The sequence below is a fragment of the Chenopodium album genome, chromosome 26, assembly GCF_948465745.1.
Source record: "Chenopodium album chromosome 26, dcCheAlbu1.1, whole genome shotgun sequence".
NCBI lineage: Eukaryota > Viridiplantae > Streptophyta > Magnoliopsida > Caryophyllales > Amaranthaceae > Chenopodium > Chenopodium album.
Window position 1 is genome coordinate 27,536,062 of NC_137859.1, and position 19,476 is coordinate 27,555,537.

At 40.3% G+C, this 19,476-nt stretch overlaps 1 pseudogene; it reads right to left on the bottom strand.

Annotated features, from left to right (window-relative positions):
* Window positions 1-9: 9 nt before the first annotated feature.
* LOC145618249 (F-box protein MAX2 homolog A pseudogene) lies at window positions 10-2,289 on the bottom strand (annotated as a pseudogene).
* Window positions 2,290-19,476: the final 17,187 nt, after the last annotated feature.

The following is a 19,476-nucleotide window of genomic DNA, read 5'->3' on the forward strand; positions in this document are numbered from 1 at the left end:
AAAAGTATAGAGAGAGAACATAGCAACTTTTTTTATTTTATTTTTTCTTCGAGATAACATAGCAAAATTAAATTGCATCTAAACAAAGCTCTAAAAGAAACAATCAATCAGGAATGTCACGTTCATTCAACTTGTACTCAAATCGACAGCATGAATCAACTCTCATCTCGGTGCTCATATCATTCTCTGGGGCTGGGTAGTAATCTCCTCTCAGCTGAACATCTCTCAGGTTTGGAATTTTTAGGAAAAACAACATAAAATGCTCATGAGTAGTTCCATGAATAAAGAGCTTCCTTAATGTATCACACTCTTGAAGTAGCCCAGCTGCTGGAAGTGATAGACTCCGTTGATTGACTTCCCTGTCTTGTGGAGGCCAATAATCAAGCTCATTAAGCCTCAAACTCCTTAAGTCAGTCAAGAACCATCTCTCCCATAGGCTAAGGTCCATGTGCCCGGACGGAGCTGTCAACGCATAGCCTATTGTATCCCCACAATCGAGCTTCATCTTCGACAACATTGGATATCGCCCAAGCGAGCTGATCCCAAATGCCCCCTGTGATGGCTTTGGCCTTTCTCGACAATCTCCTTCTACTTTGATATGAATTTCCCTTAGCTTGGGGCAATCCTCCAGTCCTGCATTGGCCAATGGTGTCAAAAGCTCTCCAACTACAATCCACAGTGATAGAAACTCGAGACATCCCCAAGTCTCAGTAATATATCCATTGCTAGTGCTACCTTCCATGTTGCCCATGAACCAGCTCTCAGTATCCCATGAAACCTTGGTCCTCTTTCTCATTCTATTAATTTCTTCCTCATCATCCTTGCCTTCATATTTATAGTTATAATCAACGCCTAACACGGTAACCTCTTCCTCGTACTCGGGTTTCTCACCGTTCCAAACACAATCAATGTGGAGTCTCCTAATCCTTCCCCTTATAGGCTCCACAGCCCTTAACGAAGCAGAGGCGTCAAGATACTTACAACCCGAAATTTTGACTTCAACTAGTGTCCTCTCAAGCAAGCACACCATTGTCCTCAATCCCCTCATAGTGATCTTCTTACATCCAATCACCTCAAACTTATTAAGCTTGGAGCAACCCCTCCCAATGGCAATCAACCCGAAATCAGTCAAATCAGCCGAGTTCTTAATCGTTAATGTCTCAAGTCCTTGACAAAGGGCAATCCCATCCAAGTGAGACTCAATGGCCTTACAAATCCCATGAAAACATCCCAACTCAAGCGACCTCAAATTCGGACACCTTGAAGCCAAAGCTTCCAAACACACCCAACTCCCTCTCACATTCCGCCATACATCCAACACTAACTCCTCAATCAACATCAACCCAGTAAAAAAACTCACAATGCCCTGAACGGTAAACCCAGCATCCTCGCTACAAAACCCTTGATCATCAAATTCTCGATCACCCTGAGCTATATCTGCAAGATGAAGAACCCTAAGCTCCTTACAATTGGACGAAATCGCCAAAAGCGCCTCGTCCCCAAGAAACCCCATATACCTTGGATCAAAAACACAACCAACCCTAAAATCCCTCAAATTGGGACATGCCCTGGTAACATCCACAACTTCCTGCGACTTAAACCCCTCGGACAACGAAAAATTGAGCAAATTCAAAACCACCAAATTAACCCCAATTCTGGGATGAGCCTCAAAAGCCGAGATAAGATCCTCAGTCCAGTAGTAAAAAGACGATAAATCAACCGACTTAAGACGGGCACAATTCTGAAACAACACAGAGAAATCCGATCCAAGTGGGATGTTATTCGGCCTCTGATGCCACCGAATGAGCTTTACATCCTCGATCAAATCGAACAAAGGCGACAGCAGCGACAACGTGCAAGGGTAGCGGGAGTAGAGAGTGAGTGAGGTGACGGCTGGAAAAGCGAGACGGAGACGGTGAGCAAGCAGCAAAGAAGCGTTGTTGTGATCATTGGTTGCGGTGGAGATGATGTTGGGGTGGAGGGAGATGCCCCAGGGAGAGAGTGAGGAGATGTCGAGGTGGGAGACGGCGGAGAAGCAGGTGGGGAGGTGGAAGAGGAGGTGCCGGATGTTGCCGCGGAGGGAGAGGTGGGACCGGGTAAGGCGTTCGAGAGCGCGCCACTTTAGGCTCACCAGGGAGGTGGAGTTGCGGGTGCGGGTGTCGGATAAGAGGGATATTATCTGGGCTAGGACCGCGTCCGGGAGGTCGTGGATCGTCGTCGTCGTCATCGTTTTCAATTGGATTGGATTTTGGATTAAAATGGGAACATGGACAAGAGAGAGGAAATGGATGAGGATGAATATGAATAGAAAGACAAGTGAAGTCAGGAATTCATCTATGAATTGTGGGGTCACCGGGTTTTGGTTACTACAAGTCTATAAGTAGGCCCCGTTATTCAGAGTTGCTCTGCTTGCTTTAATCTACTCTACTGTACTCTTCTCTGCCCTGTTCTGCTTAAAAATAATACTTAATATTGAAGAATTATAAAAATAATAATAATTAATATTTAATAATAATAATAAATAGTTTGTTTCAAAAAAAAATAATAATAAATAGTTATTATTTAATTATAATAATAATAATAAATATTGAATTATTATAATAATAAAAATTAATATTAAATAATAATAATAATAATAATAATAATAATAATAATTTTATTATTAAAAATTAATATTAAATAATAATAATAATAAATGATTAATATTTAATAAGAATAAATAATTAATATTTAATAGTTATATTAAAAATAATAATAATTATTATAAATTATAATAATAATGCTAGTAGTAGTAGTTGTAGTAGTAGTAGTAGTAGTAATAACAATAATAATAATAATAATTGATTTTTTAAAATAAAAATTAATATTTAAAGATAATAACTAATATTTAAAGATGATAATAATTATTAATTTTTAATAATAATAATAATTAAACAGTATTTATTAATAATATTTAATATTTAATTATTATAATAATAATGCGATAATAATAATAATAATAATAATAATAATATTAACAATTGTAATGATGATGATAGTAGTAGTAGTAGTAGTAATAATGATAATAATAATAATAATAATAATAATAATAATAATAATAATAATAATAATAAGAATAACAATAACAATAATAATAATAACACAAAAAAAACTCTCGTTAGGGCAGGTTAGGGTAGGTTTCCACATTCTTTTTCCGGAAAATTTCCGGCGCTTTCGACGATCATGTTAGTGTGTTCTGTCATGAGTGGGTTCTCGGGTTTTTGGTACAAATTCCTCGTCTTTTAGGTGCAATTTCCTCGTCATTTTGGAGCAATTTCGGGTTGGTTTGGTGCAGGCTGTTTTTGTGCAATTCTGAGTTCTTTTTCCGGCATCATCTCTTGCGTAAGGTGTGATCAGGTGTGCGGTTTTCAGTCAAGGGTTTTTCAGGCGGCTTTTGGGCGGAATTCAGGTGGTTTCCCGGGAGGTTTATAGGCAGCGTTTGGGCGGTTTTTGTGGAGGTTTCTTGATCGCTTTTCTGGCGAATTTTCAGGCTGCTTTTCTCAGGTTTTCAGGCTGTTTCCGGCGTCTTTAAGGTGCGTTTTTCCGGTAAAATCTGGGTTGTTTTGGTCATTTTCAGGCTGCGGTTTTGGGTGCAATTCTGCTGTGTTTTCAAGCGTGGTTTTGCTCTGTTTTTAGGTGCTGTTTTGGGCTGTTATTGGGTCATTTTGCGGGTAGTTCTTCTCTCAAATATTGGTGCTGTTTTTGGTTAGTTGGGGCAGTTTTCAGGCGGTGGGTTTGGTGCAGTTTTGGGTGTAGCTTGGGTGTGTTTTTGGTGTTGTCTTTGTTGCTGTTTTAGTGTGGATTTGGTGCTGTTTTTTTTTTTTTGTGGTGAAGGTGTGATCTTCTCATGGCAAGTTGAGGTGGGTGTTATACCGCCTATTGTTCCGTTCCATTGCCCATTTGTGGGTCTTAATGGGTGTTAAGATGGCTGGGGTAATGGGCTCTCTAAAGCTTATTTGCTTACTCATCTTCGTGATCGTCATTAGTGTGCAAATGCGCGTGATTTGACCCAACACTCTCTTTCTTCTAATTTGGCTATTTACTTGGAGGCGGAGTCAACCTTTCGTCGTATGGGGATTTGGCTTTGTGGGGAGTGTTTCAAGACACATACTCTTCGTACGAAGAGTCAGCATGGTTCTAATCTTGACTATTTTGTGGCCCCTTGACAGGGTAAAGTCGTATCCCCAAATCAAAAGAATTACCTAAGTCCTCTAACTAATGCAGATAGGGAAGTAGGGTCGAGTCCACAGGGAAACAAATCTTTCGACTCCTAATTAATTATTATAATCTAAATTATCAGGGTAACCAATGTTGTTGTGATTAAAGATTATACTACGAAGAATATGAGTAAGGAAAATAAAGTAGTGAGAAAACAAATATTAAAAGGCCTAGGGCATAGGTTCACCAATAAATAATACTCCAGGATAAAACATATTAATCAATCATCAATGTATCAATTAATCAGATCATAAAGGGCTTTCGCTACGTATTACAATCACAGAGTTAATTTACCGGTATTAAATCTCATCTCTCGAATCTCGACTTAACCATTTATAAATTAACCTGCCTATTGAAACTAAGCCTTAATATTAATTCTCATCTCTCGAATCTCGAATCAATATTGCGTAACTCATACAATTAAACCAGCGCTAATCTAATTGCATAGTATTAAATCAATCAATAGGAAATTAATCTAGCATTGACAATTAACAATAATAAATTACCCCTTCATATTATTTATGGATCCCCACAAACCCTAGAATTAAACTACTCGTGCATAATTAAAACTAAACTAAACAAAGCAATTAAATAAAGCATAATAAAAACAATAATATGAAATACAAAATTAAGAAAATAACGATAAGCAAATTAATGTAATAATAACAAAACAAGAAAGCAAGTAAATTGAAATCTCAAGCTAAACTAAAACGAAGTCTCGGAAAGAAACAAAATTGACGAAGCGAATAAAATTACTAAACTCAAATCCTCAGCAAATTAAAAGTCTAACTAAAGCAAATTACGGAAAGAATTTATAATCAAACTTAAGACTAAAATTAAAGTAACTGAAAAGCTAAAAAACTCCCCACTACCTCCTGACTACTACTCCTATATATATCAAACCCACCGACTTAACTACAAACAAAGCCCACTAATGAACGAAACCCACAAATCCCACTCACCTTAAAACTCTAAAAGAATTTAAACAACCGACATGTACTAGGAGCTAGGACTAATCGGGCATTGGGCTGCTTAATCGGGCCCGTTATATAACTTCGCCCTCAGTTGACTTCTCTTGGAAGCTTGGATCTGTACGCTCGAGCTAGTTATTTAAATCTTTGGCCCAATTTTTCCCTTGGTTGGTCCATAACAATAACTTGTGGAATCTTGTACCTTCTCATATATTGAGCCCTTATTCACCAAATTAAAATTCTCCAACTCGGCTTTGGGCTTAATATATACAGTCATAAAATACGATCCGACTCTAATATTTTCGTAGTGGCTCAATAAGCTCGGAAATTGTCATAAATCTGCAAATTCCTACAAAATAATACCAACTCTACAAAAACACTAGAAAACGTATATTAGTAATAAAAATAGCTCCGTAGAGCTCAAATTAGCACAAATAGGACCATGGGACGGGGAATAAAATATATATATAAATTAGACTCATCACCCCTCCTGATTTTGGGGATGGTATTGTTCGGTTTGTTCTTTATGGTTTTCCTAAACCGCAAGGTCCTACTTCTGAGGTATCTGATCTTGTTCCTTGGGTGCCTTGTGAGCCTCACTTTGCTTTTGATGTTGCTCTTCTTGATTGTTTGCTATCAAAGCAGTTTAGTTCGGTGAAATCTATCCCTCCTAAGTGTCGCTTGGGTTTTTCTCGGGTTCTCAAAGGGGCTCTCGATAAGGTGATTGGCAAGCCTAATGACATCTCTTATTGGGTTCAATTGCTTGTGTTGCCTCTCTGTGTCCTTAAAACCTTTTCTCCAAGGAGTAGTCGAGAATGTTCTTCGGGTGTCAGGCGACAGCGGCAGGATGAGAGTATCACCGCTGCTATTCGTTCTTGGTGTGAGCCTGATGGTTCTGTGCAGGTTGTGCGAGACACGTTGGCTGATGTGTCTCCACCTTTGTTGGATGTTGATGAGGACCATGATTTGACCGAGTGTAATATTAAGTAGTGTAAGAGAAAGATTTCTGACGGACATTACACTGTTGTGGTTAGGGTTCTTTCGACTTCTGGTCTTGCCCCTTACAATGATGTTACTCTTGCAGATTTGCATGCTAAATACCCTTCCTTTCCGGCTCCTATCTTACCGGATATTCCCGTTGACCAGCACCTTATTGCTACTCCTACTGTTGTTTTGGATCGAATTAGGGGTTTTCCGCGAGGTACGTCATGCGGTAGAGACGACTTATGTGCTCAACACCTTATGGATTGTTTGAGTGGTGCTGCAGTTGCTATCTCTGATGAGTTGGTGGACTCCATTACGCAGGTTCTTAATCTTTTTCTCGCTGGGAAATGTCCTGTTGAGTTAGGAGAATGCATTGCTAGTGCTCCTCTTACACCACTTGTTAAGCTTGGTGGTGGTATTCGGCCTATTTTTGTGGGTGCCATTTAGAGGCGTCTGGTTTCAAAGGTTGGGGCTGCTTTAATTGGTCTGCGTTTGGGAAACTATCTAGGAGGTCTTCAGTTTGGTGTTGGGGTGCCTGCGGGTGGTGAGGCTATTCTTCATGCTGTTAATTGTTTGGTTGAGGCGCATGGTGGTGATGTTGGCCATGTTGCTGGTGGATTTCCAGAATGCCTTTAATTTGGTAGATTGTTCGGCTTTGTTGCGTGAGGTTTGTCTTCGTTGTCCAGCTCTCTGGCGATGGGTTGAATTCTGTTACTCTACTCTAGCCAGGTTGTTTTACGGGGAGCATATCTTATGGTCATGTCAGGGAGTACAATAGGGTGATCCTCTAGGCCCTTTGCCTTTTGCTTTGGTTCTTCATCCGTTAGTGTGCCAAATCAGGGATTCTTTTGACTTATGTTTGCAAGCTTGGTATTTAGATGACGGGACTATTATTAGTGACACCTTAGTTGTAGGAGAGGTTTTGGAGTTGATTTTGGCGGAGGGACGTCGTCTCGGACTCCATGTCAACGTTGAGAAAAATGGAAGTTTTTTGGCCCTCGGAGGACCCTCGTAGCCATCTCGTTGGTGTCTTTCCTCCGGATATTGGTCGTCTTGTGCATGGTGTTAAGTTACTAGGTGGTCCTATCAGTGCTGATTCCTCTTTCTGTGGTGAGCTTGTTTCGCTGAGAGTGTTGATGATCCCCAATACGAGTTGTTGCTTCTACGTGCGTAAACTAGGGTTTCAAAACTCTACTTTGCTATGCACACTTGTCCTCCTAGTCTTTTTGAAACAGCACAAGTTTCTTTTGACATGGCCCTTCGGACTTCTTTGGAGCGCATTGTAATAGCTTCGGGGCCTGGTTTTGGTGATCGGCAATGGCGACTTGCCACCTTACCTTTTTCTTATGGTGGTTTGGGTGTCTATTCAGCGGGTGATGTTCGGCGTTGTGCTTTCCTTGCGTCGCGTCTACAGTGTTTTGGTCTTCAGGCTACGCTTCTTCATAATTCTGGTATTGTTGGTCTGGGACCGGCCTTCGATGGTGCTCTTAGTCTTTTTAACAGGACTGTGGAGACTGACCTTATGAGTAACCCTAGTGAGATCGATGCCCCCAGACTCATGAAAAAGTTGGCAGATATATATTTCACAAAGGTCACTACATTTGCGGATTCCACTTTCTCCTTAACTCCGCGACAGGTTGCCTTATGGAAGTCCCAGCAGGGGGATCACTCTTCGGCCTGGTTGTGGACGGTCCCGATATCGCATTTGGGTTAGACTATGAATGGTAAGACTTACCGTAGTGTTATTTGCTACCGTTGGATGTTCCTTTGTTCTCCGTTTCAACACCGTGTTCTACTTGCTCAAGGGTTTTTGATGGGGATATTTATGGGGACCATGCGGTGTCTTGTGCTGAGATGGTGGGTATTAAACATCGGCACAATGTTGTTCATGACACCCTTGTTGATATTTGTTTTCGGTCTAGGTTTTCTGCTCGAAAGGAGGTTAACATTGGGTTAATTGGAGGAAACGAAGGGGCTTTTCGACCAGCAGATGTGGTGCTTTATTCCTGGGAAAGAGGCCTTGATTTATTTGTTGACTTCATGGGGTCTTCACCTTTGACACAATCGGGGTTGTCTGACTTCGTTCCTGGTCGTGTTGTGTCGGTGGCGGCTCAGCGAAAGCGGGACAAGTATGGGGCGCGTTGCAAGGGCTATTGGCTATGGTTTTCTTCCTTTCTCCTTTTCTTCGTTGGGGGAATTAGAGAGAGATGCTATTGCGTTGCTGAAGCAGGTTCAGGAGTTCGCTAAGACTTAGGATATTCGTGCTCGTGCAGGTGCTCACATCTTCAGCAGGATCGGGTTCACTATAGCTAGAGGGGTAGGGGCCCAGATTGTATCTCGGCTCCCAATCAATTTCTTGTAAATTGATTAACTATGTAGGTTTTTGTAATAATAATAATAATGATGATGATGATAATAATAATAATAATAATAATTGTTCCAGGTGTGGATCCAAGGGTTTTGCTGGGTGAGCTGGGCCCCGTCGACAACCTACACAAGGCAACACACGTAAACTGCCCTCGGGGGTGGCTCGAGGAACCCCCCATCCGATGCCTAAGTTAAAGAGTGTTTAGAGAGAGAAAGTGTACTTAGAGAGATGTAGAGAGTGTAATAACTTATGTGTCTAACCTCTTTTCCGTTGTACTTTGCCCTCTATTTATAGGTGTATGATCTCCTTTATGGAGAGTTCAACCTGGTCAACTCTGCGGGCTATCTTCATTGGGCCGGTGAGCCCCTCACAGCTATTCTCTCGGCCATGAGTGCGCACCCTGGGAGTTGGGCGATAGTTTAGCGGGAGCTATCCTATACAAATAGCCCCTCAAGAGGTGGTATGAGGTCACTCATTCTGACTCTTACTTGCGTGGTGGAATCTTCCCAACTGAGCCCAGCTGGAAGGAATAGCTCAGCAAGAGCTATCCCTTACAACTAGCCCCTCAAGAGATGGCGTGAGGTCATTCATGCCAGCTAATCTAAGCGTGTGGCCTTACTGGCCGTGGCTTAACGGGTCGTCTGGATGAATTACCCTGCGCACTCCCAGCCCCTCAAGCCTCCGGTTTGTTGACGCGATCTGGAAGTTTGGGAGATCAGGTCGTAATTCAGGTGATGGTGCTATTGTACTGTTGGATCTGTATGATTGCTCTGTTCCTGCTTGCTGGGCGCACATCTTTTCGTGGCCTACTAAGACTGCGAGGAGAGATTTTGATCACTCCCACTGAAGTCGGAGAAATGACGAGCTTGCGGAGAGGAATTTCGATCACTCCCGCTGAAGTTTGAGAAGTGACGAGCTTGCGGAGAGGAATATCCCGCTGAAGTATGAGAAATGACGAGCTTGCGGAGAGGAATTTCGATCACTCCCGCTGAAGTGTAAGAAATGATGAGCTTGCGGATAAGAATTTCGATCACTCCCGCTGAAGTCTGAGAAATAACGAGCTTGCGGAGAGGAATTTCGATCACTCCCACTGAAGTCTAAGAAATGATGAGCTTGCGGAGAGGAATTTCGATCACTCCCGTTGAAGTCTAAGAAATGATGAGCTTGTACTTCCTTTGTTTTTTTTTGGCGGGAACAGTATTTGCATGCGTGTCGGTAATCAGGGCCGTCAATTTCAATTTTACTAAAGTGACATGGCGGTTTGGCTTTACTTCATGCCCAACCGCCCCTTACTTCGTATTAAATTCACTATCCCCTTTACTCATTTCTTTTCTTTTCCTCATTTTTTCATCTTCCTCTCTTTTTTACTTTTATTTCAAAAACTTCACTCTTCATTTCCTTCGTCAGACGTCTGTGCTCTTCCATTGTTGTGGTAAGTTTCTGCTTTCCTTGCCTTTGTTTTTGCCTCAATTTTTCTGTCATACTCGTTTTTCTCTTCTTTGCTCTTACTTCTTTACTAATTTGCTTTTTCTTTTGTCTTTCTTAATTGCAGTTTTGAACTTTGTTCTGTTCAAGTTCTTGCGTTCGCCATTGTTGTTGTACTCTGTTGCTTCTGCAACTATTTCTTCTAAAGGTACTTACTTTGTACCTTTTTGTTGTAAGTCTTTTCCCAATTTCGCTTCTTTTTGCGTTTTTCTTCACAAGATTGTATCTTTTGATTCGCCCTAATTGACATTGTCCAATTTCCCCCCCTTTTGTTGTTGTACTTGCGTTCTTGATTCTTTCCCTTTATTCCTTCATTGTTCTTGTCTCCCTAGATTGATCCTTGATTTTCGGTGCCCCATTGCTTTTTTCTTCTCTTTGTGGGCCCTTTGTCTTTGTAGATTTCATAATGTCTGACGCTTATGATAGTCAGAATATGAGTGAGCTCAACTGGCTTCTGAATCGGATTCTCCTACCCGATTATCCCCTTCAGGTGAGCGCCCTGCGCACACTCCTCCTATTTCTCATTCTTCTTCCCCCATTCCTATACAAATAGTTATGCCTTTTGACTGTCCCCTCGCTGCGAGCGGGACAGATACTGCCGCGACTCCTACTGCTGCATCTGGGTCAGGCAGTAGTCGTCCCGCTGAGGGTAGTGCCTTTCGCCCTTTCCAACGCAAGCCCCGCCCTAATTTCTTTGATCCCTACTGTTAACGGGTGCTCATGTTGGATGGGATTCCTTTGTCCCATCTCACCCGTTTGAGGATGCACGCAATGCGCCATAAGCAGTTAGCTGACGCTGTCAAGGCTAATCCCCATAACGTGTCCCTTGTTAGCCTCATTCCCCATGTTCAGCCTTTAAACAGTTCTGCTTGGCTTGATGACATGGCTGATGTGAATCGGTTTGACCATTATGTAGTGTGGGGTGGCAGTGCTGAGACTTCATCACCATCTCCCTCTCCAGCTGTCCAAACAAACAGGATGACTGAGTCCCCAGGTGATCGTTCTCTTTTTTATTGTCAACCCACTTATGTTGTGGAGCCTGTAGAGGAGGGCAAGACTGAGTTTCTGGATGACAAGTGCTACGGACCCAAGAACTGCGTGCTGGAATTCCTCTGGCGCAAGGACGGCAAAAGGTTGAACCTTGCTTCTGTTGGTGACAAGAGTCAAGCTAGGTCGTTGAAACTAACTCTACCTTAGGCCAAACAATATTTATAATTTCCCAACACACCCTTATACAAGTATTATGGTATGTCGAGGGTCGAACCCAAAGGAATGGTGTGATCCTATATTGTCAAGTCAAGCTATTCCGGAAAGGTAAGGTAAGGGGTGTGAATTCTAAACAACTAAGCAAGCAAAATAGGGACAAATGTAATGAACACTAGGGCTCGGATCCACATGTACTCGTAACGGATTCCGCTAATTGGGAAAGAGTTGACTAAGTCGAGTGATGCGAGGGATAGCCAATCATGCAACCAAAAGAGCATATTAAGCTATTTTCCTAGAGGTCTAACTAGCGTCAACTACGATAAACTCTAGCTAGGAACGTCACAAGACACCTCAATCGTGTAATTGCAAGCCACAAATCAATGGTCCGTATCAATGTGTATCTACAATGCAGTCTAGTGTGAATAACTAGGGTGATCAAGCCTAAATCAAACACACACATGCACATGATCAATTAGGCAATTTAATCACACCATCAACTCAATCAATTTTCCCAAATTAACTTCAATCCATTACTCATACATGCTTCACCATTACCCTAGCAATCTAACTACTCACAATCCATAAAAATCAAGATCAAAACAAAGCTAAAAAACAAATTCATCGATCATGATCAAATTGAACAAACTAAAATCAAATCACAAATCAATCAAACTTGAACATTCAACAAAATAATTAAAATCAAAATAAAGATTGAATTAAAGAAAAGCAAATCTTACAATCTTGATCAAAGATCAAAGGAATTAAAGAAAGCTTCAATCATTAACAATCCACCATGAATTTCTCTCACTAAAACCTAGAGTCTCTCTCTCTAAAAATCTCTCTAATTTGATCTAAAACTGATTCTAGTTCTATTCTAATTATTCTCTCATGATTCTCTCTCTAAAAATAGAAGGAAAAACTATATAAAGGAAAGCTACAAAAGAAGAGTTAGTTAGATTGTCCAAAAGAAACCCGAAAAGGCACGGTCGCATCAAGGGTGAGGCGCGGCCGCGGGAAAATGGGTACGGAATAGGGACCCAGGGTGGCGCGGCCGCGCGACCGCACTACCCTCGTGCGCGGCCGCACCTGGCAGCAGGGGAAGCCTCCTTCCTCTTCGTCCTAGCTCATCCTCGTGCGCTCGTCTCGGTGATGATGAACACTAAGGTAGGCAGTCTTGAAATGGCTATTTTGGTGCGTTCATGCCAAAGATGATGCCCCCACCGCATGCGTACGCGCGCACCAATCTCATGAACTTGCTCCTTGCATTCCTTCAAACTTAAGCTCCAAAAGGCGAATATGAGGCGTCCAAATTGATGAGAAATATGAGAGGAAGGCCCGGGAATCCTTGGAAACACGATAATCACCTGAACATAAACGAAAACAAGCAAATAAAAGGGAAAAAGACCAAATAAACAAAGAAATGCACAAAGAAAGAAAACTAACTAAGAAAAGCACAAACTAAAGAAATACAGAACAAAACTAAAGAAAACTAAGGAAAAGAGCTATAAAAGAACATGAATTTCATCCCAAAAGAAGCCAAATGAGTGCCATAAATGACACTCATTAAATTCCCCCAAGCTAAACTTTTGCTCGTCCTCGAGCAAAACAAAGCAAGAAAGAATAAGGATGAAATACTTATTCAAAAAGAAAAAGAAAGACTCAACATGAGAATATACACTAAGACTCACTGTCGTAGGAATCACGGTTGTTTTTAGCTACAACAAGCCATTTTAAACCCCTAGATCCCCCTAGAGGACGAGTAATGTTCTCGTAAGGGTATCCTAAGAGTTTGACCCATAACTCTCCCCCAACATCCGAGAGGCAAAACCATAAAAAGAAAAGAAAAAGGGAAAACAAAACCTTTGTGAAATGGACTTACAAAGAGACTATAATGCAAATGAATGAAAATCTTTCTCAAGCAATCAAGGTATGCACGTTCCAAGATATCCAAGGTTGATTGAAACATAGGGTATGCTAAGCATAAAAACTAGACATCACAATCCACGTTCATCCCATACAATCTTACCGCGTTCTCCCCACTAGTCTCAAATCTCCCCTTAGTGAGCATCCCAATGATTCCTCGAAGGAACCGAAAAAAGAGATTATTTAAGGCTACTCGACATCTTGACTATGCATCCCCTCTCCTTAGGCAACGACCCATGATTCCCTCCCCCGAATAGTGACTCAACTTCTAGGTCAAAAGGGCTTTCCCAAAGGTTGTAACGTAAGGGCATAAGAGGTGAAGGTGGGCTAAAATTTGAAATTTGGTGGTTTTTCTAATAGTGAAGCAAAGAACGAACCCTTTCTTAGAATCGTAATCAAGTAATTACCAATCCAAACAAAAATACGTAAACCCCTAAGCTTATTCAAAGCTATAAATCACGAACATATACACAAAAAGCGTGAGAACGCTTCCCCCCAAGCTTAAATGGAGCATTGTTCTCAATGCTAAAAAAGGGAGAATACTCACATCAAAATATTTTTTGATTTTTCATTTTTCATGTTTAATAGTGCTTTATCCTCGCCTCTTTTAACTTTGGACGGCTTTTTCAACTTTGCAGTTATGTGTCCTTGCCTTTTTCAACTTTGGACGGCTTTTACTCAAACTCATTTGCCATTATTCACATACATAGAAAGCATGACACAATCTTGCTTTCATAAGAACCAAAACTTTCAACTTCTCCACCACAAACTCCGTCAAGTATGATCAATTGCTTGACAAATGTAGGAGATTATAGGTACTAAATGCGGAATTAACATGAATCATATTCACATAGCACCAAACCAAGGATCTCATGCATAACACATAAAGAAGTAAGAATTATACCTTTGAAGCGTGATTCCACTAGCGATCGAGCAAGAACAAGGGAGACAAAGAACCCCACGTGTGATTCCTCTACTTAGTCCACGGGCACGGATTAAACCTCCACTAATGCTAGTTAGTTGTGACCGAACGCTTCAATCAACCTTCAACGGAGATTAGAGTCACGAGCACACCACAACACCACCCACGCACCACCACACGCACCACCAATGGAGGGGAGACGCACAGAATAGGGGAGGAGAAAGGGAGGGCCAAAAGTGAGAAAGAGAATTAGGGTTTGGGATCTCTTGGTTGCTTGTCTAACAATTCACAGTGTGTAAATTGTTATATCATGCAACCCTAGGCATGGTTTATATTTATAGATCATATCTAGAAATAAAACCATGTCCAAATCCTAATTGAACTCTACTTACAATCCAAGCCCAAACATAAGGTGTGTCATATATTCATGAGGCCCAATAATGGGCCTCTAACTTGTATAACCCAATACTCTAGTGTGTGACCTTATAGGATCCATCCTATAAGGCTTTGGACCATTTGACAAGCCCAAAGTCCAATTGTCATATCTAGCAATAGACATTGGCAACCTTATAGTATGAACTTATTATCTCCATAACTGTGATCCTTTGATATATCTAGTAATTGCACTTATCGAAGACATAACTCCTTCAATCTCCCACTTGTCTGAGACAAGTGCACAATATTCAAATTACTTAAGTCAATGTGTGTCGATTTGATAATATGATTGCATCTCATGTCATGATCATATTAGTCTACAAATCTTTTCTTGAAATCTGAGTTAGAATTACAAAACAAATGGTTACTATGTAACACATTTGAGCACGGCCATGCATTTTTCTGAATTCTCCCTCTTCAAGGGGCCAAGACACATTCCTAGTTAATAGGTAGACTCAATCCAATCTTGTGGCAACTAAAGCTCCCACTCAATTCATGAAGTGACCGGGAAACTGATGGGAAGGAGAACGGTAGGTCATTGGGCTACCACCCCACCCAATCAAACAAAATTTGTAACTTAACAAACCCCTATTTAGTGTAGTGGTAAGTCAAGGTCGAACCCAAAGGAATGGAGGTCGAATGCACAATGCCTAAGTCAAGCTATTTCGAAGTCAAGTAAAAGGGGTTTATGAAGGAAACTAGAGCTAGAGCTAAATGATGCAAGAACTTATATGAAATCAATCTAAAGACACTAGGGCAATGGATCCACATGTAATTGTAATGGAAAATGGTAATTTGGGAGGTCAAACCGACTAAGTCAAGTGATATGAAGGAAGATCATCATGTATCCAAAAGAGCATACCAAGATGGTTCACCTAGAGGTCTAACTAGCGTCAACTACGCTAAACACTACCTAGGGAACGTCACAAAGCACCTCAATCGTGAAATTGCAAGTTACTAATCAATGGTCCGTATCATAGCAAGCTCACAATGCAATCTAGTGCAATAATCAAAGATGGCCAAACCTCAATTAATCACACACATGCACATGAATTATCAACCAAATTTAATCATATCATCAACTCCATCAATTATCCCCAAATTACTCTAATCCATTATTCAAACATGCTTCACCATTTCCCTAGCTAGGAAACTACTCACTAGCCATAGGAATCAAGATCAAAACTACAACAATCATCAATTTCATCATCAACATAATTGAAATCAAAGATTAAACCAACAATCAATCAAAATCAATCAAAATTCAATCAATTCTACAATCAATCATCAATACCATGGAAAACAAATGAAATCAACTAGAATCAAACTTGTATTGAAATCAAGAAGAAGATCCTTACAAAACTTTGATGTAAAGATCAAATACAATGAGGAATTCTTGACCAATCACCAAAAATCATGAGTTTCTCTCTCTAAAATTCTCCCAAAAACTAACTATCAAATTCAATCTAAAAACTTCTTACTAAAAGTAGGTAGAAATAACTATATATACAAAGAGGAGGTCGGTATTGACGCCCAAAAATAGACCCACGTAGGTGCGGGCGCTCAGAGGAGAGAGAATGGTGCGCACGGGACACACCCAGACTGGTGCGCCCGCACGCACCAGGTGTGCGGCCGCATCCGAGCAATGTGCGGCCGCACACCACCTTGGTGCGCCCGCACCTGGCTGGGTATTCCCCCTTCATCTCTTCGTCCTAGCTCAAGCGGTGCACACATCCTAGATGATGATGATGGAGGACAAAGTAGGCAGAAACTTTCTTGAATTTCTTGAAAAGTATAAGCCATGAGGAAGGCATATACAAATCCTTGAAGCTTGCCCCTTGGATCCACCTTTGACTTGAAGCTTCTTGCACCATCTTTAGGCATGAAAACAATGAAAGCTCATAGAGAGGAAGCTCGGGAATTCTTGGACAATCAATTACCACCTACAAACGAATGATAAAAAGCAAGTAAAAGAGAAAAATAACAAGTAAACTAGAAAAAGCATGAAATAGAGAAACTAACTACAAAAAGCGTAAAATAAAGAAAACAAGAATAAAACTAAGGAAAACTAAAGAAAAGAGAGATAAAATGAAATAAAAATCATCCAAAAAGGAACCAAATGAGTGCCATAAATGTCACTCATCAAATTCCCCCAAGCTAAACTTTTGCTCGTCCTCGAGCAAAACAAAGCAAGAAAGAATGAGGATGAAAATTTTATTGAAAACGAAAAAGAAAGACTCAAGATAAGAATATACACTAAAACTCACTGTCGTAGGAATCACGGTTGTTTTTAGCTACAACAAGCCCTTTAAACCCCAAAGTCGCCTATGAGGACGAGTGAGGTCTCGTAAGGGTATCCTAAGAGTTTGACCCATAACTCTCCACCAAACATCAATGAGGCAAACCATAAAAAGGAAGGAAAATGAAATAAAAACAAACCTTTGCGAAGTGAACCAACATAAAGACTATAATGCAAATGAATGACAATCTTTCTCAAGTAGTTAAGGTATGCACGTTTCAAGATATCCAAGGTTGATTGAAACATAGGGTATGCTAGGCATAGGAACTAGTTATCACAATTCACTTTCATCCCAAACAATCTTACCGCGTTCTTCCCACTAGTCTCAAATCTCCCCTTAGTGAGTGTCCCAATGATTCCTCGAAGGAACCGGAAAAGAAGTATTTTAAGGCTACTCGACAATCTTGACTATGCATCCCCTTTCCTTAGGCAATGACCCATGATGCCCTCCCCCGAATAGTGACTCAACTATCTAGGTCGAAAGGTCTTTCCCCAAGGTTGTAACGTAAGGCATAAAGGGTGAAGGTAGGCTAAAATTTAAAAATTTGGTGATTTTCCTAAAAAGTGAAGCAAAAGGGTGATCAATCCTTAACACCACAATCAAGAAATTACCAAACAAAAACAACACCCCCAAGCTTACTTGAAGCTATACTCACAAAAATATATACAAAAAGCGTACACGCTTCTCCCCCAAGCTAAAATGAAGCATTGTCCTCAATGCTTAGAAGGAGAAAAGAATACATCAAAATATTTTTGAATTTTTTCACTTTTTCAATTTTTTCTTTTGTTTTGTGTTTTTATATTGTATTTGCAAAGTCCTTGCCTTTTGCTTAATTCGGACGGCTTTTCCTAAATGCAAATTATTAGTCCATGCCTTTTAAGAAGTAGGACGGCTTTTCCACATATATTTGCCATTATTCACAAAGAAAATGAAATCACAAACTTGCTTACATAAAAACCAAAATTCCAACTTAACCACCACAAACTTCATCTCAAATGATCATATTGTTTCACAAAAACCAAGAAAATATAGAAAATGAAACAAAAGGTCAAATAACTAAAGATGTGGCTTGAAAAGAAGGGATAAGGCTCAAATGGTTGCAAGAAGGCAAATGTAAACCCAAAAATAAAGAAAATAACAAAATATAACAAAAATGAAAAATACCACCCCGAAAAAATGTGCCTTTGTCCTTCCTAGATAGTTCGGTCTCGTGTTTGAGAATCATACATCAAGCTTTATTAGATTAGGTTTGCATAGTCAAGGATCCACGCCGCTCATACAAGGAATGTTGAAGGCTAGAAAAACAAGTAACCTCACAAGGTTGTGGCAAAAACTCACTAGTGGTGTCAAATCAACTATAGGAAGCAACTACCAACGTACCACAAACAAGTAGAATCCGGCTTCATGATCCCCCTAGTTCAAACCAACTACCCTAGCATACACTATCCTAGAGTCAACCGAACATAATCTCAAACCGTGCATACCTTTACAACCTAGGAAGAAAATCATGCAAAAGACAAGTCCAATGTACAAGGTTCATTTCATAAGAAAAGAAATGAAAAACAATGCCTCAAAATCACATCAAAAATGAAAAGAAAAATAAAGGAAAGTAAGAGAAAAAGTAAAATAGAAGAGAGTAGAAGAAAAGAAACGGAGACATAGAAAAGGAAAACATAGGAGAAATAGCGTGCAAAGGACTAGAAAGCAAGTTAAACACATAAAATTCCCAATCGACAAACAAGTGATTGATAAACAACAAAGTCACCAATCCCAAACACATTATGTGTTAACAAGCATCCATCCTCGAACCATTCAACTTCTCCTAAACTAATCCTATTCTATGCAACCAAGGAAAATAAAGAGAAAATAAGAAAGGTCTCACCGGGTTTCCAAGCTTAGCAAAAATAAATGAAGCGATTAGAAACCACCTCGTAGCAAGCCATATCCATAAGCTCTTCAAGGAACCAAGTGAGAAAAAGAAATAAAAGAAACTATGAACAAAGAAAATGGTTAGTAACTTCAAAACAAATAAAAGAAAACAACAAATAAAAGGAAACTAAACTAAGCAAAAAGTATATACAACTAAAGGAAAGAAAAGCTAAACTAACCAAAGAATAGAAAGAATAAAAGAAATAAAGCTAAGTTAACAAGAAAATCTAAACTAACTAAAGAACTACTCTAAACTACAAGATTTGGATTTAAGGGATTTGGATTAAAGGGTTTTGGATTAAGGGATTTGGATATAAGGGATCATCAACAACAACATGCCAAGCAAAACATCACCACAAACAACAAGCATCCAAGCAAATCGGGCAAACAAGCTAGCTACAAGGAAAGTAGCCTAGAGATCAAGAAAATGAGGAAAACAAACAAGAGGAATGAAAATAAACATGCAAACAACTAAGGTATGTACACAACAACAAAATTGGTCACCGAGCAAGTTATTAGTTCCCCCAAGCTAGTTAAAAATACATCTCAACATCCCAATTAAAACAAAACATGCATCAAAAATATAAGGGATGGAGGCAAAAAGCATGAGAAGCTAAAGGGAACTAATAACTACTACCATCACCACCACCACTCCCACTCGGCCCGGCCCCATCGGGGTCTCTGTTGCGCTCGGGG